Source organism: Crinia signifera, chromosome 6, assembly GCF_055691185.1.
Source record: "Crinia signifera chromosome 6, ASM5569118v1, whole genome shotgun sequence".
Classification (NCBI taxonomy): Eukaryota; Metazoa; Chordata; class Amphibia; order Anura; family Myobatrachidae; genus Crinia; species Crinia signifera.
In genome coordinates this window covers 148,050,759-148,069,499 of record NC_139222.1, presented here as the reverse complement: position 1 = coordinate 148,069,499, position 18,741 = coordinate 148,050,759, and positions in this window count along the sequence as shown.

The window sequence follows — 18,741 nt, the reverse complement described above, 5'->3', positions numbered from 1 at the left end:
CATGCCTACATACCACCGAATATCCTATAGTTGTCATGTGTACACTAGTTTACTACTAAGTCTGAAATGAAAGATTTGACTGAAAACTAAACAAAGGGTGGTCCAGATATAATGCTGCCCTTTTCTATTGGGTATTGTCCATTATTGTGAATTCACTGCATGTTTTCTGAAAATGCATATCCATTGCAAGGTCCATAATGCCTGGCCATCTTTTCTTGTACAGATTGTCCATCCCGAAGTGCTGCAGCATCTAAGAGAAGAAGGCCCGTTGCTGCAGAATCTGCGGAAGCAGGTAAATGACTAAACAACACACCATTACACATACAGTACACACACCCATGTCACATCAACAATATCTCACACTACATTCTGCTCCTGCTGCTACATTGCAACGGAAATGAGTGTAATCTGAGCTAGGCATGTGACATATTAATAATGTCATTGTTGCATGCAGTATCGGGGTACATGTGTAAGTGCATAACACCCCTAGGTATGGCCGTCAGCCATCTATAGCCCTATGTAAAACAGTATAGAGGACAGTGAGGCCTATATATGCATCAATACTTACCTCTTCATCTGTATCCACAGGTGCTATACAACTAGGGTCAAACCCAACAGATTCTTCAATACTGGTGCTAGACGAAATGGACATCATTCTTGATCCGGTCGACACCTTTGCGGCAGAGGAAGAAATGGCGGGCTCGTCCCAGAGTGATCTTCCCCCAAGTGGGGTGTCTCCCAACCCACCACCAACCACCCAGCAACCCCATACACCAGCTACTGCTTCCCAAGTAGCTAACTCCTTGGTGAATTTCAAGGAGAAGCAGCTTGAATTCATGGCCTCCCAAAGCCTCCAAATCGGAAATATACAGGGGTACATGCGTGACACCTTCCTGCAGTTGCGCAAAATGGCACGTAGTGTAAGGGTAGCTGTAGGCACTCAAGTGCGCATTGCCAACAGTCTTGACAGCCGTTTTGCAGAACTAACTGCTGCAATACGTGAGCAGAATAGCCATATTGGGAGCCTGGCCCAAACTCTTACAGTCCTAGCCCACACATGCACAGCGCAGACCAATGCCCTCCTAGCTATGCAGGCACAAATACAGCAGCAGCAGGAAGGCAATGTGGGAGGTGGCACTACCTCAACCCTCAGCAGTGTCTCCAGCACCCCAATAAGTGTCTCCCCCACTTCCCCACCCCATCGTAGTGTGAGGACCCGTGGTGGGCTTAGTTCCGCCTCTAAAAGTGGTGTAGGGCTGCCTGATGCTGGCCGAAGGTAGCTGCTACATCAGTGTTTCTACATTCAAAAAGCCCAAATATCTGTCTACATGGCCCCACAGTTTGTATTTTGCACATGTTACATTGCAGAATGGTTTACAGCAAAACAAGTAAAATTTGCAAACCGCATTCCATTGTGTTTGTGTCTTTTTCTCTATATAAATTAATGTGTGATTTATAACATATTGTTATGGTATATGACTATGGGATTGCAGTAAAGTAGTGTGGTATAACTCCTTGTCTGGCAAAGTTTGTGGATGTACATTTTCCAGCAGGCTTTGACACTCATGGTTTGGACTGTAATGGTTGTAGTGTGTCTGGGCATGCTGGAACATGTAGTTCCACAACACCAGAGAGCCATGTTTCACAGAAAACTTAATTGTTACATGTACCAAGAGTACTTAGAAGGTAGATATCAGCAAGGGATAGGTCAGCACCACCATGTGCATCTGTTGTGGACTGGTGTTAGGTTAAATATGGGTGGAAAGCGGTGGTACTGGTCAATAATTTGTTAATGAGTACACTTCCAACACTGGTACATTTTGGAGTACAGGCCACATGTGCTTACCAGAAAAGCTTTGCCTGCTGATGTATGTCTGCAACAACTTCTTTATAGCAAGTAACAGTACAGTACAATTCTTAGACAAAGTGGCCTGTGATAGCACCAAGGCCCATGAGGTCACAGACTGAGTGGAGGCTGTGGACAAATAGTAGAGGGCACACATTAATTAGTGCTGGCCAGACACTACATAGTTGGCACCCACAAAATGGGCCCAAGCATCTCTCACCTGCTCATATAACTCCGACAGGGTAATGGGGTTCAGCGTAAACATCCCCACAACCTGTTGGTCCGACAGGTAGTCCAGGTACAGGTGAGCACCATACATACGTGGGGTACCCAGTAGTGGGGGGGCAACCAGCATCTTTTGCCCACCTTCCTCCCTCCTGCGTTGGCCCTCCAATTGGGACACATCACAGATAAGCAAGTTTAAAATAGTCATACAAATCTACATGAATTAAACCCTCACAGGTGTCCTTACTAATGTTGGGATTAAGGTAGGGGGGTTTGGGATTGATAATGAAGGCACCTGTGTTGAAATTAACCATGTGCGCACTTGACCAAAATGAGGTGTGTGCAAATGCGCCAAACAGAACCAGGTCTGAAAAAAGTGCGATAAATAGACACCGCAAAAGTGCGATTTGCAAATGCGCATAGCATTAAATAAGCGGTTTGTATAGTTTTGCATTGGAAAACATCTGGATGCGATAAAAGTGCGATTTAATCTCGCACTTTTGTTCCGCATACCTTTACGCACAAAATATGCGATTTCTGTCCCTTAACGCATCACGTTAAATTGGCGATTTCACTGAAAAATGCGATATCGCCATTTTGTGGTCTAAATAACGCCAAAAACAGAAATTCGCAGAGCATAGAATGTCACCCAGTGACTCTAATTGACCCGGCAATAACCCGGACCCGGGTTATTTGTGCAGTGTGAAGAGTTATTACTGCTATCTGACTGGTCCTAACACTTACAACTGGTGGTTTACAGGAGGTATATTAAATACACAGTTATAAATGTAACTTCTACCAACATCTTCCTTTCACTGCAGCAGATAGCTTTACCTTTTTCTCACTGGGACCGTTATATAAACAGGGAAACCTCATTACTGAAATGTCATATCTGTCAACATTCATTCCTGAGAAGCCAATGTAGTTTTTTTTTTTTTTTTTTCATTTTTATCCTCTTATTTCAACAGATCCTGAGAGCAAACGATGTATTGTTCTTAAGTTTCATTTTTATGGAACTTTTTGACACTGCTGAAACTCTCCAGACTAGTGTGTCAGATAAGATTAAAGTCTTCACAATAAAGGAAGGGCAAATAACTGAATGACAGCGGAAAATAAACCCTTTCAAGATTGATTGATTAATCCTGAATGTATCTGTACAGCAAGAACTACTGTTTTACTAATGATAAATCATCGTAAACTGACAGTTATTAATTAAATTGCTTGGAGCAACAGCTCTCTGATAAGAGCCAAAGAATAACAAAGAGATAAAATTCTTTAGGATTTTAAAGAAACAATCTGGTACTTTCAGATCATGGTTGAATTACATAACATGCGATTTGTCATGTTACATAAACACTGTTGTGTTACATTACATGGGATACTTCGCAAAACAGTTTACAGCATAAATGACAAGGAATGTTGTATTTTGACTAAGATTTCTCACCCTTAACCTAGTTTTTTTTTTAATAACAATTTTCATTAGTTTTTATACATTAATGACATACAATATGGTAAAGACAAGGAACAGAAAGCAAAACAATAGTACATTGGGATACAGTACTCTATGAGCACACAAACACTTGCTTGAATATAGGTGTGCGATATTAAGCTATGGTAATCACACGAAAGGAAATTTATGTAGCCATCGAGAGTGCGCACTCGTCACACAATATAACCCAATTAATTATAACAATACAATCTTCTTGTCTGACGAACAACAAACAATAAGTAGTAAAAACAATGAGAAAAAAAAAAGGGGGGCGAGGGGGAAAGGGTAAGGAAAGAAGCGGGAGGAGGGGTTGCAGAATGGTATTGGGAATAAGGTACTAGCAGATAACAATATCCAAATAGTGCGGCGAAAGGGGATGTGCCCCCCGGGGGTTCATTGCCCATAAACCTTCAGAAAAATGGTATTAAGTGAGAGGAGGAGGGTCCTGGATAGCTGTAAGAGATGTTTTCAGCATAGACCATGATTGAGATTCGGAGAATTGGAGTATTCTGGACTGTGTCACATTGTCCAGAGTAGTGATATATGGATCCCATTTCCTGCAAAAATTTTTACTGCTCAGATGAGATGCCATAGAGGTTGTTTTGTGGTAATAATACAGTTGGTGAAGTAGCATATTATGTAAGGCTGATAAGGAGGGAGCTGATAAGAAGGAAGTGCTGGATAGATAGCAGGGGGCTGTCCCATACAGCAAAATTAATGCACAGACAGGTCACCGGTTGAGGTGTCAGGGTGAGGCCATATGTTGATTTAATAAAATTAAATATTTTATTCCAAAACCAAGACCTCTGGTCTTGCTGCATTTAAGGCAATGGTCATCAACAGGAGGAGTGAAGTGAGCTCTGATTGAGGGAGGCAGATGTAAGGACTAGAAATGCACCTCCTGTAAGTATGTAGAACCCAATACTTTCATAGTGGGGGCATAGTGTGAGAACAATGAGTCATGGGAGGTAATCTCCGGAACATCACATTTCCAAGTCTCAGCTAAAGAGGACAAGGGAGACATAGAGGGGGAGTCAATCAGGAGGGAGTAGATCAGTTTGGTTTTAAATGGGTGAGATTCCCAATATTTTTGGGCTTTGGCAAGTGCTGATGTAGAGGAATTTAGATAATGGTCCAGAGATAAGGATTGGAGCAGTGACGTGATTGGAGATACATATAAATATGGGAAGCGAAAAAGTATCCCGCAAATTAGCAAGGGACAGTACGTGGCCCCCAGGGTCGAACAACTGGTTTGCTGCGCATAGCCCTCCCCCCGCCATTGCAGAAAGTTGGAGTTGTGTAGAGAAGGAAGGATGGGTTTCCCCACAAGTTCACATACGGGGTGGCCATATGGTATAGTTTCAGTCTCCTATGCAACTTGACCCAACTAAGATACGTGCTGTGGAAGATAGAGTTATTGTAAATGCGGGGTGGTATGAGGGGTTTCCTAGTTTGTAAAAGAGTGCAGCGAGAATAAGGATGGGCCATGGCTGCCTCCAGTGATAAATCAGTGTATGTCCCTTGTTAAAGTATCCAGTCCACTGCACAACGTGAGTGGATGGAAACGGAGTAGGACGCGAAATCTAGCAAACCAGCTCCACCATTCGATTTGTCCATAATAAATTTGAGGTAGGCAATTTTTGGCTTCTTGCAATTCTAAATAAAGTGAGACATGGCTTTTTTTTAGACAGGATAAATCCGCAGCAGTAAAGAGAAGGGGGAGGAGTTGCAGTATATAGAAAATTTTGGGGAAAAAACACAGTTTTTTAGCACCGCTATTCTACCTAAGGTCGAAAGGGGAAGGGCAAACCAACCCACCAGTTTGTTTATCACTTTCTCTATGACAGCTGAAAAATTTAGTCTGTAAAGCTCTGATAGGTCTCCAGGGACCAGTACCCCCAAATATTTAAAGTGTGAGCGGGTTAGCTTGAAGGGTGAGGAGGTGAAGAGGATGGGCATTTCAAGGGTAATAATTCAGATTTGGTGATATTGAACCTATATCCAGCAACCCCACCGTACTCATATATCAGTCGCAAAATCTCAGGAATAGAAACTAGGGGGTCAGAAACAAACATGGAGCCTGTTCTCAGCAAAAAGTGCAACTTTGAGCTCGGCATCGCCTATCAGGATTCCTTTATATGTAGGGGAGGATCTAAGGGCCATTGCTAACAGCTCCAGCGCTATTGCAAACAAAAGGGGAGACAGGGGACAGCCCTGTCTAGTCTCCTTCTCAATAATAAACAGGTCTGAGAGGAAGCCATTGCGGGATGCCTGAGTGCTAGGGGTCGAATACAAGGCTTTAACCCCTTCAGTGGCAGTCCCGGAAATTTTCCGGGCCACGCTGCGGTGCTGCAGCGGGCAGTCCCGGAAAATTTCTGGCCATGCCATAAATCTACAGGTGTGCGCCAGTGGTGCCTGCAGGTGTGCACCACTGGCGCATCACCTAACCAGTGATCACCCTTCCCACCTCCACTGTTGTAACCCCCCCTCACCTTCGCTCTGGCGATCGTATGCCGGAGCTCCCCTGCTGCCATGGCAGAGATGGCGGCAGGCTCGGGGATGTTCGGCATGGCTCGGGGGACTCGGGATCGCTTGGGTGTTTGGGCGCCCAAGTCCTCCTGAGCCACCCCGAACATCCCTGAGCCTGCCGCCTGCTGCCGGTCAGTGTGCTTGTATGATTGGCAGCGGCCCCAGCACCAGGGGAGCTCTGCTAAAGATCACTGGAGCGAAGGGGCTGGGGGGTTCACATCAGTGGACGGTTTTTCTGGGACAGGAAAAACCTGTCCTATTTAGGTTCTCCTGCCCCAGAAAAACCCACCACTGAAGGGGTTAATGGCATTGATGAAAGCTTCTGGGAAGTGAAATCTTCACATGATATTATATAGGTGGGGCCATTCCATAAGGTCAAAGGTCTTTTCTGCATCTAAAGAGACTATCGCAGAATTCCAGAAGAGTGGGTTAGTCTTGCTTTCAGACAAAGCTGCAATAACTCTTCTCACATTTAACGCAGAATGTCTACCAGAGATAAACCCAGTCTGATCGGAATGGATAATATGGGGCAGAATCGATTTAAGCCTATCGGCAATCATTTCTGCTAACAATTTATAATCAAGGTTGAGGAGTGAGATGGGTCGGTAAGAGCCAGGGAGGTAGAGGTCGCGATCTGGTTTATGGCCTGTGGAGAGCATGTAGTTGAAAACAGAGACCAGTGTAGGGCCTATCCTGGGTAAAATAAGTTTATAGAAATCACCGTCGTATCCATCCTGACCTGGGGCCTTATGAGGTTTTAAAGATTTTTTACCTGAGGTGACCTCTTCTAAATTAATGGGGAGTGCAAAGTGGCAGCCATCTCGGGCGTAACGGAGGGGAAATCTAATGTGTACCACAAATCTGGGTGGGTGTCTCGAGGGTGTGAGGAGGATAGTGACATGGAATACACCTCGTTGTAGAAGAGTTGCATAATTTCAGCAATGCGCTTGTTGGAGGTAGTTGAGGTTCCCGTCGGATGTGCGTAAAGGGTGTACAACTGCTGGTTTTTGGGTGCCTTTTAGAAGGTTGGTGAGAAGCTGACCCATTTTATTACTGAATCAGTGAAACTTGTGGTTAACGAAAAAGAGATGGCGGTCACCCATTTCGGACAAATATTCATTGAAATGTGTCTTTGCCGACAAGTAAAGTTGTTTGTTGTTATTTAGGGAGGGAGAGGTTTTGAAATGCTGAAATGCCTCAGTCAGCGAGGACTGCAGCAGTAAATACTTTTTGGAGTATTCCCTGTTGGAGGCCGTGGTGAAGGACATAATAGTGCAAAACAAAGCAATATAATATAACAAGAACAAGGAACCCATAAACGCTAGAATTTAGGGTCATGCTTCCTATATAAGCAAAAATGTGAAGTATATGAAAAAGGAAAAATAGTAGTATCCGGGGAACACTGCTCTCGCTTAACCGCCACCCCCATAGTAATGCAATGAAAAATATATAATTAAGAGCTACTATATATACCAGGGATACATGGGCAGTAAAGGAAACATAGGGGCACCTCCATCTCTCCTCCATTTGGAAAGAGGAGGGAAGGTAAGGCAACAAAATTAAACAGGCAAATCAGAAGAATATAACATGTGACTGTGTAATGATCCTGTGACTCTAACAAGTTATCAGTTGCTAACGGCACAGCCAGCAAGAGAAAACAGATATGAAAGGCCCTAAATAGGTGTAAAGCCATCACAATTACAGTAACAGGGACAGATGTCGGTGATGTCGTAGGAGTCCCCATGGTTCAACACTTTCAGATAAGCAGAGGCATCAGATGGTGAGGTGAAGTCTTTGAAAGAAGAACCGTCATAGATGCAAAGTTTCACTGGGTACAATAGGCCAAACTTTCTGCCCTCAGTAGCTAACTTTGAGCAAATGGGAGGGAAGGCCTTTCCGGCCCTAGAGAGTTCCGCTGAATAGTCTTGGAACACATGGAGTTTGTGGCCCTCCCACGATAGGTCCTTAATCTTACTGGATGCAGACCAGATCTCCATCTTGTGGAGGTAGTTGAGGTAATGGAAAAGGGTGATGCAGGGGCGTGGCCTGGAAGGTGTAGGGGTCCGACCCTATGGACCCTCTCAATAACCATGTCCTGGCAAACTGTCTCTACTCCTAGCAATGAGGGAAGGGTGTTGCGGACAAAATGGGAGAGTGCTCCACCTTTCACCGATTCGGGTAGGCGGACCAGACGGAAATTGTTCCTACGGGAATGATTTTCCATTTCCTCAACTTTAATCCATAGCTGGTACTGTAGTTATCTGTTGTAAGTTGCTTAACTTGCTTCCTAATATCAGCAATATCGCGGGAGTGGGCCCCAATCTGATTTTCGGTGATAGTAACCCTCTGGGTGAGTTTTTGTATTTGAGACGTGGGGAGAAATTTACTAAAGGAAATTTGTAAAAAAAATAGGTGTTTTTGTATCTAGAAATACACTTATTTTTGACATTTACTATCCCGAAAATACGGCAATTCGTATTTGTATTGATGTGCTATCAATACGAAAACGAATTGCCCTATTTTCGGGATAGTAAATGTCAAAAATAAGTGTATTTCTGAATACAAATACACCTATTTTTTACAAATTTCCTTTAGTAAATTTCCCCCGTGATGTCTGTTACAGCTTTGGAAAGCAGAGGGGTCATTGTGGCGGTTATAGCCTCTACAACTTCTTTATAAGTGACAGGGGCATCATTTGTGCGACTGGCATGCCCAGCAGTGCCGGTGTCATCACCTGCAGCCTTTTTGTGTGCAGGGAGGGAACTCTCACCTGTCTCATCAGGGGTCATGTTGCCTGCTCCTCGTCTTCTCTCCTGGCGTGCCTGTATCTGCTGTTGTTGTGGCACGGGAGCAGTAGATGTTGCCAGGTATTTATTCACCTGGCTTATATATTTTTAGTGGGATATGAAGTAAGGGGGAGGAGGTGGTGAGCAGCCTGGTGTGGGTGCCGTGATGTAGGGTTGGAGGTGCTGGGAGGAGAGGGGTTTCTGCGGTGGCCTGCGGTGATGTCACTCTCAGCACCCCCTGCCACACTTATCAATTATTGCCCGGTAGTGTGTTCCCGAGCACAGAGGCAGCGGCGGGGATACGCGGTCCAGCAAGCAGAGGAAGGCGCTGGAGACCACAGAGGACAGCGGTGACATCACTCTCCATCTGCGCTCCCGCACCGCTAGTTCGGCGGTTGGAGAAGGGTCCCCAGGAGCATTGTGCAGCGGGAAGGGTGTTTGAAGAGGCTCTTAGAGCCATGTAACGGTGTCTGGGGTGACGGGCAGCGGAGCTACAAGGAGAGGAAGCTACTCCATTGTGACCTGGAACCGGAAGCCTCACCCTTAACATAGGTTAATGGTTATTGCGCACAATTGCATCATTTATCACTGCAAGGCCGCAACTAGGGGAAGAGGCACATGACTCAGATGTCGGAATGAGGAAACGCTAGGGAGAGCAGGTCTAATTGAGCAAGTATATCCAGGCACAGAAATTATCAGGGGGTGCTCTGCGCCGCGCCAGCTTACAGAAAATGGACACGGATGCCAGCAAATTCCTCCCATATATGAGTAAAACAGCAGGAACCGCATGTTATCTATGATCCATTCCATGTGCAAATCTTTGCATCATATTAATATAATAATGATTAATTAAAATACAGCTAAAAGGGTGCCACCCTTTATGTATTAACTGTACTGTATCATTTGTAATTTAATCAATTTATGTTTATTTTATGTATTTTTTTTTATAAATAGACTTTCAATTCTATGTCTATTTTTTAAGTTCATAACCCCCTTTTTGGTTTTATTAAGCAATTCACCACATCACCTCCTCTCCTTTTATTTTTATTTAATTTTTGCTGTGAACTTCAAACCAGATGGATTTTTTTATGTGCCTCCAATAAATAAACAAAAAGTACAGTTGGTATCCCAATTTACCAACACAGTTGGTATCCCAATTTATAGGGGCTTTTCTCCCTCATGGGGGTCCATGACCTCCAAAGAGGGAAAGTAGAACCTGCGCTAGCCACCAAACCTGGAGCGTGGTGAGTGCAGCAAGCCTGCAAAGGGCTTGTTTGCATTTGCCCTGCTGTTGGAGTACCGGCAGTTGGGATTCCGATAGCTGTCTAATATTCGACAGAATCCTGACTGTTGGACCCCCATACCACACCCTTTTCTTTTTGTCTGTCCAATATATAGTAACCCACATGGGCAGTCCCAGCGGCATAGCTAAGTTTTGGGTGCCCCCCCGCCGTTAGGGGGGGGGCGCCCCCCGCCGCCCATGCAAACCCCCCCAATCCCCCGGAGCCTTACCTTTCGCGCTGGTCCCGGCGGCTCTGTTCTTCTGCTGAGGACCACCACAAAATGGCCGCCCCCATACAGCAGACAGTTTCTGTCTGCTGTATGGGGGCGGCCATTTTGTGGTGGTCCTCAGCAGAAGAACGGAGCCGCAGGGACCAGAGAAATAGGTAAGCCTGCGTGGGGATTGGGGGGAAGTGTAACTATAGCACCGCAGCCCCCGGCGCCCCCATATGCACAGCGCCCCCCCCCCCCCCCCCGCGGTGGCTGCGGTGCAATAGTTACGCCACTGGGCAGTCCAAAAGATCTATTACTTCTCATGCGTCACAAGTGAAATGTTCTTTAATGGCATATACTTTTCCTCTTTTGTTTAATTTTAATGTATCTGTTGCTTTGGTTGATTTTTCATTGCTTTTACATGCTATGCAATTGAGAAAACTGTGGAACCCCTTTTGTTCTTGTGGAGGTAGTTATTTGTGGAGGTGTGTTGAAATGTTGAATAAATTCTTCCAGTGGGTATTCTAAATTTTTGACCAGTAGTGCATATTATTATTCCTACGGTAATTTTAACAGAAATATAGTTTACTAATATATCTCTGTGTGCTTTTCTTTTTAACATGAAAATTTTATTATTAACCCCTTCCTGACACAGCATGTTTTTGCCTTCCTGACAGAGACCTTTTTTTCAAATCTGACATGTATCACTTAAGTGGGGATAACTTTTTTTTGCTTTTACTTATCCCAGTGATTTTGAGATTGTTTTTTCGTGACACATTGTACTTCAAGTTAGTGGTAAATTTTCGTCGATACAGTCTGTGTTTTTTTGTGAAAAATACCAAAATGTCGGAAAAAAATGGAAAATTTAGCAATTTGCAAAATGTTAAATTTTCTGCTTGTGAGACAAATAATCATACCACTCAAAATAGTTAATAACTAACATAGACCATATGTCTACTTTATGTTTCCATCATTATTTCAACTTCCTTTTAATTTTTTTGGACACTAGGAGGCTTACAATATGAATAGCAAATTTTCAAATTTTCAAGAAAATTTCAAACACTGATTTTTTTAGGGACCAGTTCAGTTCTGATGTGACTTTGAGGGACTTGTATGTGAGAGACCCCCATAAATGATGCCATTTCAAAAACTGCACCCCTCACAGTATTCAAAAAAGCATTTTGGAAGTTTGTTAACCCTTTAGGTGTTTCACAGGAATTAAAACAAAGTGTAGGTGAAATTTCAAAATTTCATTTTTTTTGCAGATTTGCAATTTTAATACATTTTTCTAAGGAACACAGTACATTTTACTAGAGAAATGTGACTAAAAATTGATTCCCCCAATTCTTTTGTTTTCATAAATATCCTATATGTGGCCCTAGTGTGCACGTTGACCAAACCACAGGCTTCATAATAGAAGGAGCACCTACTTGATTTTGGAGCCTCCTTTTTATGAGATTATTTTTTAGGCACCATGTAGGTTTCTAGGCACCATAAGATGCTAAAAGTTAGGAACCCCCCCACAAGTGACCCCATTTTGCAAACTACACCCCTCAGGGAATTCATCTAGGGGTATAGTGTACATTTCAAACCCCCAGGGGTTTCACCAATTGTGGTACAACTGGGCAGTGAAAATGAAAAATTATTTTTTTTTACACAAAAATGCAGTTCTGGCTCCAAATTTGTCATTTTCACAAGGAATGAAGGAGACAAAGCACCCCAAAATCTGTGCCCCAATTTCTCCCGAGTACGGCAATGCCTCACATGTGACCAAAAAATACCAATTGGGTGCATGGCAGGACTCAGAAGGGAAGGAGTGATTTTTGGATTTTGCAGCTCAGATTCTGGTGGAATGTTGGTGGGTGCTATGTCGCATTAGCAAGACCCCCGAAGCACCAATACAGTGGAACCCCCCCACAAGTGACCCCATTTTGCAAACTACACCCCTCAGGAAATTCATCTAGTGGTATAGTGTACATTTCAAACCCCCAGGGGTTTCACCAATTTTGATACAACTGGGCTGTGCAACTGAAAAATTACATTTTTTACACAAAAATGCAGTTCTGGCTCAAAATGTTTCATTTTCATAAGGTATGAAGGAGAAAAAGCACCCCAAAATCTGTGCCCCAATTTCTCCGAGTACGGCAATGCCTCACATGTGACCAAAAAATCCCAGTTGGGTGCATGGCAGGACTCAGAAGGGAAGGAGTGATTTTTGGATTTTGCAGCTCAGATTCTGGTGGAATGTTGGTGGGTGCTATGTCGCATTAGCAAGACCCCCGAAGCACCAATACAGTGGAACCCCCCCACAAGTGACCCCATTTTGCAAACTACACCCCTCAGGGAATTCATCTAGGAGTATAGTGTACATTTCAAACCCCCAGGGGTTTCACCAATTTTGATACAACTGGGCTGTGCAACTGAAAAATTTCATTTTTTACACAAAAATGCAGTTCTGGCTCAAAATTTTTCAGTTTCACAAGGAATGAAGGAGACAAAGCACCCCAAAATCTGTGCCTCGATTTCTCCTGAGTACGGCAATGCCTCACATGTGACCAAAAAATACCAGTTGGGTGCATGGCAGGACTCAGAAGGGAAGGAGTGATTTTTGGATTTTGCAGCTCAGATTCTGGTGGAATTTTGGTGGGTGCTATGTCGCATTAGCAAGACCCCCAAAGCACCAATACAGTGGAACCCCCCCACAAGTGACCCCATTTTGCAAACTACACCCCTCAGGGAATTCATCTAGGGGTAGAGTGTACATTTCAAACCCCCAGGGGTTTCACCAATTTTGATACAACTGGGCAGTGAAAATGAAAGGTTACATTTTTTTTACACAAAAATGCAGTTCTGGCTCAAAATTTTTCATTTTCATAAGGTATGAAGGAGAAAAAGCACCCCAAAATCTGTGCCCCAATTTCTCCCGAGTACGGCAATGCCTCACATGTGACCAAAAAAATACCAGTTGGGTGCATGGCAGGACTCAGAAGGGACGGAGTGATTTTTGGATTTTGCAGCTCAGATTCTGGTGGAATTTTGGTGGGTGCTATGTCGCATTAGCAAGACCCCCGAAGCACCAATACAGTGGAACCCCCCCACAAGTGACCCCATTTTGCAAACTACACCCCTCAGGGAATTCATCTAGGGGTATAGTGTACATTTCAAACCCCCAGGGGTTTCACCAATTTTGATACAACTGGGCAGTGAAAATGAAAAATTACATTTTTTTACACAAAAATGCAGTTCTGGCTCAAAATTTTTCATTTTAATAAGGTATGAAGGAGAAAAAGCACCCCAAAATCTGTGCCCCAATTTCTCCAGAGTACGGCAATGCCTCACATGTGACCAAAAAATACCAGTTGGGTGCATGGCAGGACTCAGAAGGGAAGGAGTGATTTTTGGATTTTGCGGCTCAGATTCTGGTGGAATGAATGGTGGGTGCTATGTGGCATTAGCAAGACCCCCGAAGCACGGTAAAATGATGAACCTAATAATCCATAGATGTGTGGTATATTTTAAAACACTCCTTTATACATAGGCCGGGTTTGTCGGGGCAAGTGTCACACTGGAAAATAGTTTGCTTTCTTATTCCCTTTTTATAGCAAACTTTGCACCTTTTTTGTGTCCTGCCCTTTTTTCCAGTGGAGGGGATTTCATCAGGAAAATGCTGCCCTGGTACAATACGGGGGCCAGTATTAGAAGTACTGGGGCCCTCTGCCTGCTGGTTCCCAAATATTAGGCCCTTTATGACTTCCTCTTGAAAGTGCATAAATGTCCCCTCTGGCTGGTAGAACGGAATAGCACGTAAGCGTTATACAGTGCCATCTGGATGATATACACGGCCAGCTTCTTGTACCAGATTTTTGTTTTCCGCAGGGCACTGTACGGCTTCAGTACCTGATCTGAAAGATCCACTCCGCCCATGTACCTATTGTAATCTAGGATACAATTAGGTTTTGAGGTGTGGGTACTGGTACCTCGTACAGGGATGGAGGTGGTACTGTCTCCATGAATTGTTGTCAGTATAAGGACATCCCTCTTGTCCTTATATTTGACCAACAACATATTTTCGGTGCATATTCCCCTGCTTTCACCCCTTCTCATTACTTGGGCAATGTGCGTTTTTGGGAGGCCTCTTTGGTTCTTGCGCACAGTACCGCAAGCTGCTGTACCTCTTGAACCAAGGGCCTTAAACAGGGGGATGCTGGTGTAAAAGTTATCCACATAGAGGTGATAACCTTTATCCATTTTATGCCATACCTTGCCCTCTTACTGGGAAGGTACTGGCGGAATTTAACCCTTCCTTTAAAATGTATAAGGGACTCGTCTATGCAAATGAATTTATCTGGGATGTACATCTCTTCAAATTTGGCACTGAAGTGATCAATGACCGGCCTGACTTTGAATAGCCGGTCAAAGGTGGGATCATCTCTGGGTGGGCACTGTGCATTATCGTTGTAATGCAAAAATGTAAGGATTAACTCAAAACGAGTCCGGGTCATGGCCATACGGTAAAGTGGGGTGCTGTACAGAACATCTGTACTCCAATATTGCCTAATTTCTGGCTTTTTTACTATGCCCATATGAAACATAAGACCCCAAAACGTCATCATCTCTACTGCATCTACAGGGGTCCACCTAGCAAATGATGACGTGGGGTTTTGAGCAATAAACTGCTGGGCATATAAATTAGTTTGGTCCACCATTAAATTTATAAAATCATCAGAGAAAAATAATTTGAAAAAGTCAATTTCTCTGAGACCTGCTGAATCAAATTGGATTCCTGGGATGGCCAAAAACTCAGGAACCTGGGGCTCAAAATTGTCTGGTGGTGGGGTCCATACGAGATCAATTATTGGGGGGGGGGTCTCAGCTGCTCTACGGGGGCGTCTTTGAGGGGGTCCCTCATCACTAGAGGAGGAAGATGAGATTAAGACGAATCCTTCAAATTCCCCGCTTGCCTCACTGGCTGTGTCAGAGTCAGAGGCAAGCATGGCATATGCCTCCTCCGCTGAATACATTCTTCTGGATGACTGGGATGACATTTGGGATGACATTTGGGATGCCATTTTTATTTTTGTGTTTCTGGTAGTGAAATGTTTCAACACGTGTATAGTGTAGGGGGGGTACAAACTTTATTTCAATGTAGTATGTAGTGTGTAGTGTGTAGTGTGTATGTAGTGCAGAAAAAAAAAAAAAAAAGGTCCTGCGCCAAAAATTGAGCACAGATGTTGGTCAGTAACGTCCGTCACTGAACAGCGCTCAAAGACAACAGGAATTTGATCAAAAAAAAAAAGATCAACCCTGTGCCGAAAAAGCTGATCAGTGATGTACGTCACTGATCAGCGCACAGTGGCCACAGGACACCCACAAAATCACAGTGTGTGTAAAAAAAAAAATTAAAAAAAGACCCCACAGCACCCTCAAAAAAAAAAAAAAAGGTGATCACTGATGCGACACTGATTACCAGTGAGGGGCAGCAGGTGCACAACCTTTGGTGCAACTGACAGTGCAACTGGCAGCAACTGACAGGTATACTGTATATAAAAAAAACCCTGCAGCCCCAAAAAGGGGGGGTAGCAGACACAAAATATAGCACTCTCTATCACTATCTCTCTATCTCTCACTATCTATCACTATCTATCACTCTATGACACTGCAGCAGCAGCACTGACAGTTATATATATAAAAAAAAACCTGCAGCCCCAAAAAGGGGGGGTAGCAGACACAAAATATAGCACTCTATATCACTATCTCTCTATCTCTCTATCTCTCACTATCTATCACTATCTATCACTCTATGACACTGCAGCAGCAGCACTGACAGTTATATATATAAAAAAAAACCTGCAGCCCCAAAAAGGGGGGGTAGCAGACACAAAATATAGCACTCTCTATCACTATCTCTCTATCTCTCACTATCTATCACTATCTATCGCTCTATGACACTGCAGCAGCAGCACTGACAGTTATATATATAAAAAAAACCTGCAGCCCCAAAAAGGGGGGGTAGCAGACACAAAATATAGCACTCTCTATCACTATCTCTCTATCTCTCTATCTCTCACTATCTATCACTATCTATCACTCTATGACACTGCAGCAGCAGCACTGACAGTTATATATATAAAAAAAAAACCTGCAGCCCCAAAAAGGGGGGGTAGCAGACACAAAATATAGCACTCTCTATCACTATCTCTCTATCTCTCTCTATCTCTCTCTCTATCTCTCTCTATCTCTCTATCACACTGCAGCAGCAGCAGGAAGTCACAAGAAGTCAGATCCAGGAAGCATCCAGCACGCTACAAGCAGTGATCAGGTGATCAGGTAAGGTATTTGCAAGGATCAGGTAAGTATTTGCAAGGATCAGGTCAGTATCACGGCAGATAGGCACGGTGACCGCTCTGCACGCAATTCCAGACCGGAATGGCGTCTGCAGCGCAGTCACCGTTAGTTTAAATGTCGCGCCTTGGCTGTGATTGGTCCGTGGGTCCCACGGACCAATCACAGCCTTGGGGGCAGGTGGGGTGAGGTGTCGTCGTCACCGATGACCCCCTCATGCCCCCTGACGCCCGGCGGTGATTGACACCTGTGTTACCGAGCGTCTGATTCGCTGGTAACACAGGAAAACGCTGTGAATGGCTGTTCACACTGAACAGCCAATCACAGCGATCACCGACGGGGGGGCGGCATCGCAGCCCCCCCTGGGCATGCAGGGACATGTCTGCTGTCAGGGACAGCAGACATCGTCCCTCTGTCACTGCGTCTCTAGACGCAGTGACACTTTAAAGTCATGACGTACATTTATGCCATGTGTCGGGAAGTACATCCCGACCATGACGTAAATGTACGTCAAATGTCGGGAAGGGGTTAAACCGATTCACTTATTTTGTTGTTGTTCTGCAGTGCCTAGATAGCGATGTGGTTTATCAGTTTACCCTGGCAGTCATGTATATTCTGCCTCTCCAGATGTCTCCATTTCCAGTCAATGTACCCATTGTGTCCAGATGGTATTGCAATAAATGCTGAGGTTGCCACTCATACAGTATACTAAGTTATTTGGCAGCTGTGTGGGCACAACTATGCTAATAACACTAAGTCAAATGAACTTATCTGAATGTTTATTCTCTGCTGTCATAATTCAGTTGTTTGTCAATATTCTTATGGTGTTCTGGATTTGTTAACTACAGTTAGTAGCTAAGCAGCATCTCCTTATGACATGCATGACAATTGTCAGCTCATGTAGTTAGGGTCACCCTAGATGTGTTTTTTTTTTCACTTTTTATAAAGAAACAATACTTTAGAACATGTTGTTAATATAAAATTAAAGTTGTTGTAAAAAGTTTTGTTTTGTTTGAGTAATCTGTATTTTTTTACTGCCTTCACTGTTTGACTTTGGGTAGTATTCAATGCCGCTCGCCACGGCCGGCGAGGGGGTTAAACAGCGAGGATTGCAGAAAACCAGCGATCCTCGCTGTTCAACCCCCTCACCGGCCGCTTGCCCTATTCGCCGTCCTGTGACCTATATATTATAAACAGCGAGACCCATGGCTAATGCAGCAAACCCGATGTATTTAGCCACGAGTCTCGCTGCTTCTGCAGTCGCATATGCCGATTCCCCCTTGCTTAAAAACGGAGTGAGGAGGAATTGGCGTATGAGGGGGGGGGGCAGTTGAATACTGATTTATTGACAGTTTCTTATATAATGCACACATATTCCGCAGCGCTTTACAGATAATATTTGAACATTCACATAAGTCGCTGCCACAGTGGACCTTACAATCTATATTCCCTACTACATATACACGTACAGACAGACATTTTAGGGTTATTTTTGTTGGAAGCCAATTAGCCTACCAGTATACTTTTGGATTGTGGGAGGAAACAGGAGTACCCGGAGGAAACCCACGCAAGTACGGGGACAATATAAAAACTCCGCAAAGTTAGAGCCATGGTGGGAATGGAACCCATGACCACAGTGCTGTGAGACAGTAATGCTAACCATTACACCATCCAACATCACTGTGATAAATGTTCAAAATATCTGCTAAAAATGCCAGCGTCTCTTATATTTGTAATAAAAATACAAATAAAAATTTTGTGTAAAAAAACATTATATTTCTATTTAAATATTTAATCGTTATATTTTTATTTAAATATAATGTATTATTATATATGAGTTAAACATTATAGGTCAATATGATGAATAAAAATGTTTGCTTCTGCAATTTTCACACCTATTTTGACAAATTCACTTGGTACTTAAAGGGTTATCGAGACATTGATACATGGTCTCAGTTGTGAAGCGCAATGGAATCTGTTGCGCTATAAAAGTAACTTTAAATAAATGGTCTACATGTGAAAAGAAAAAG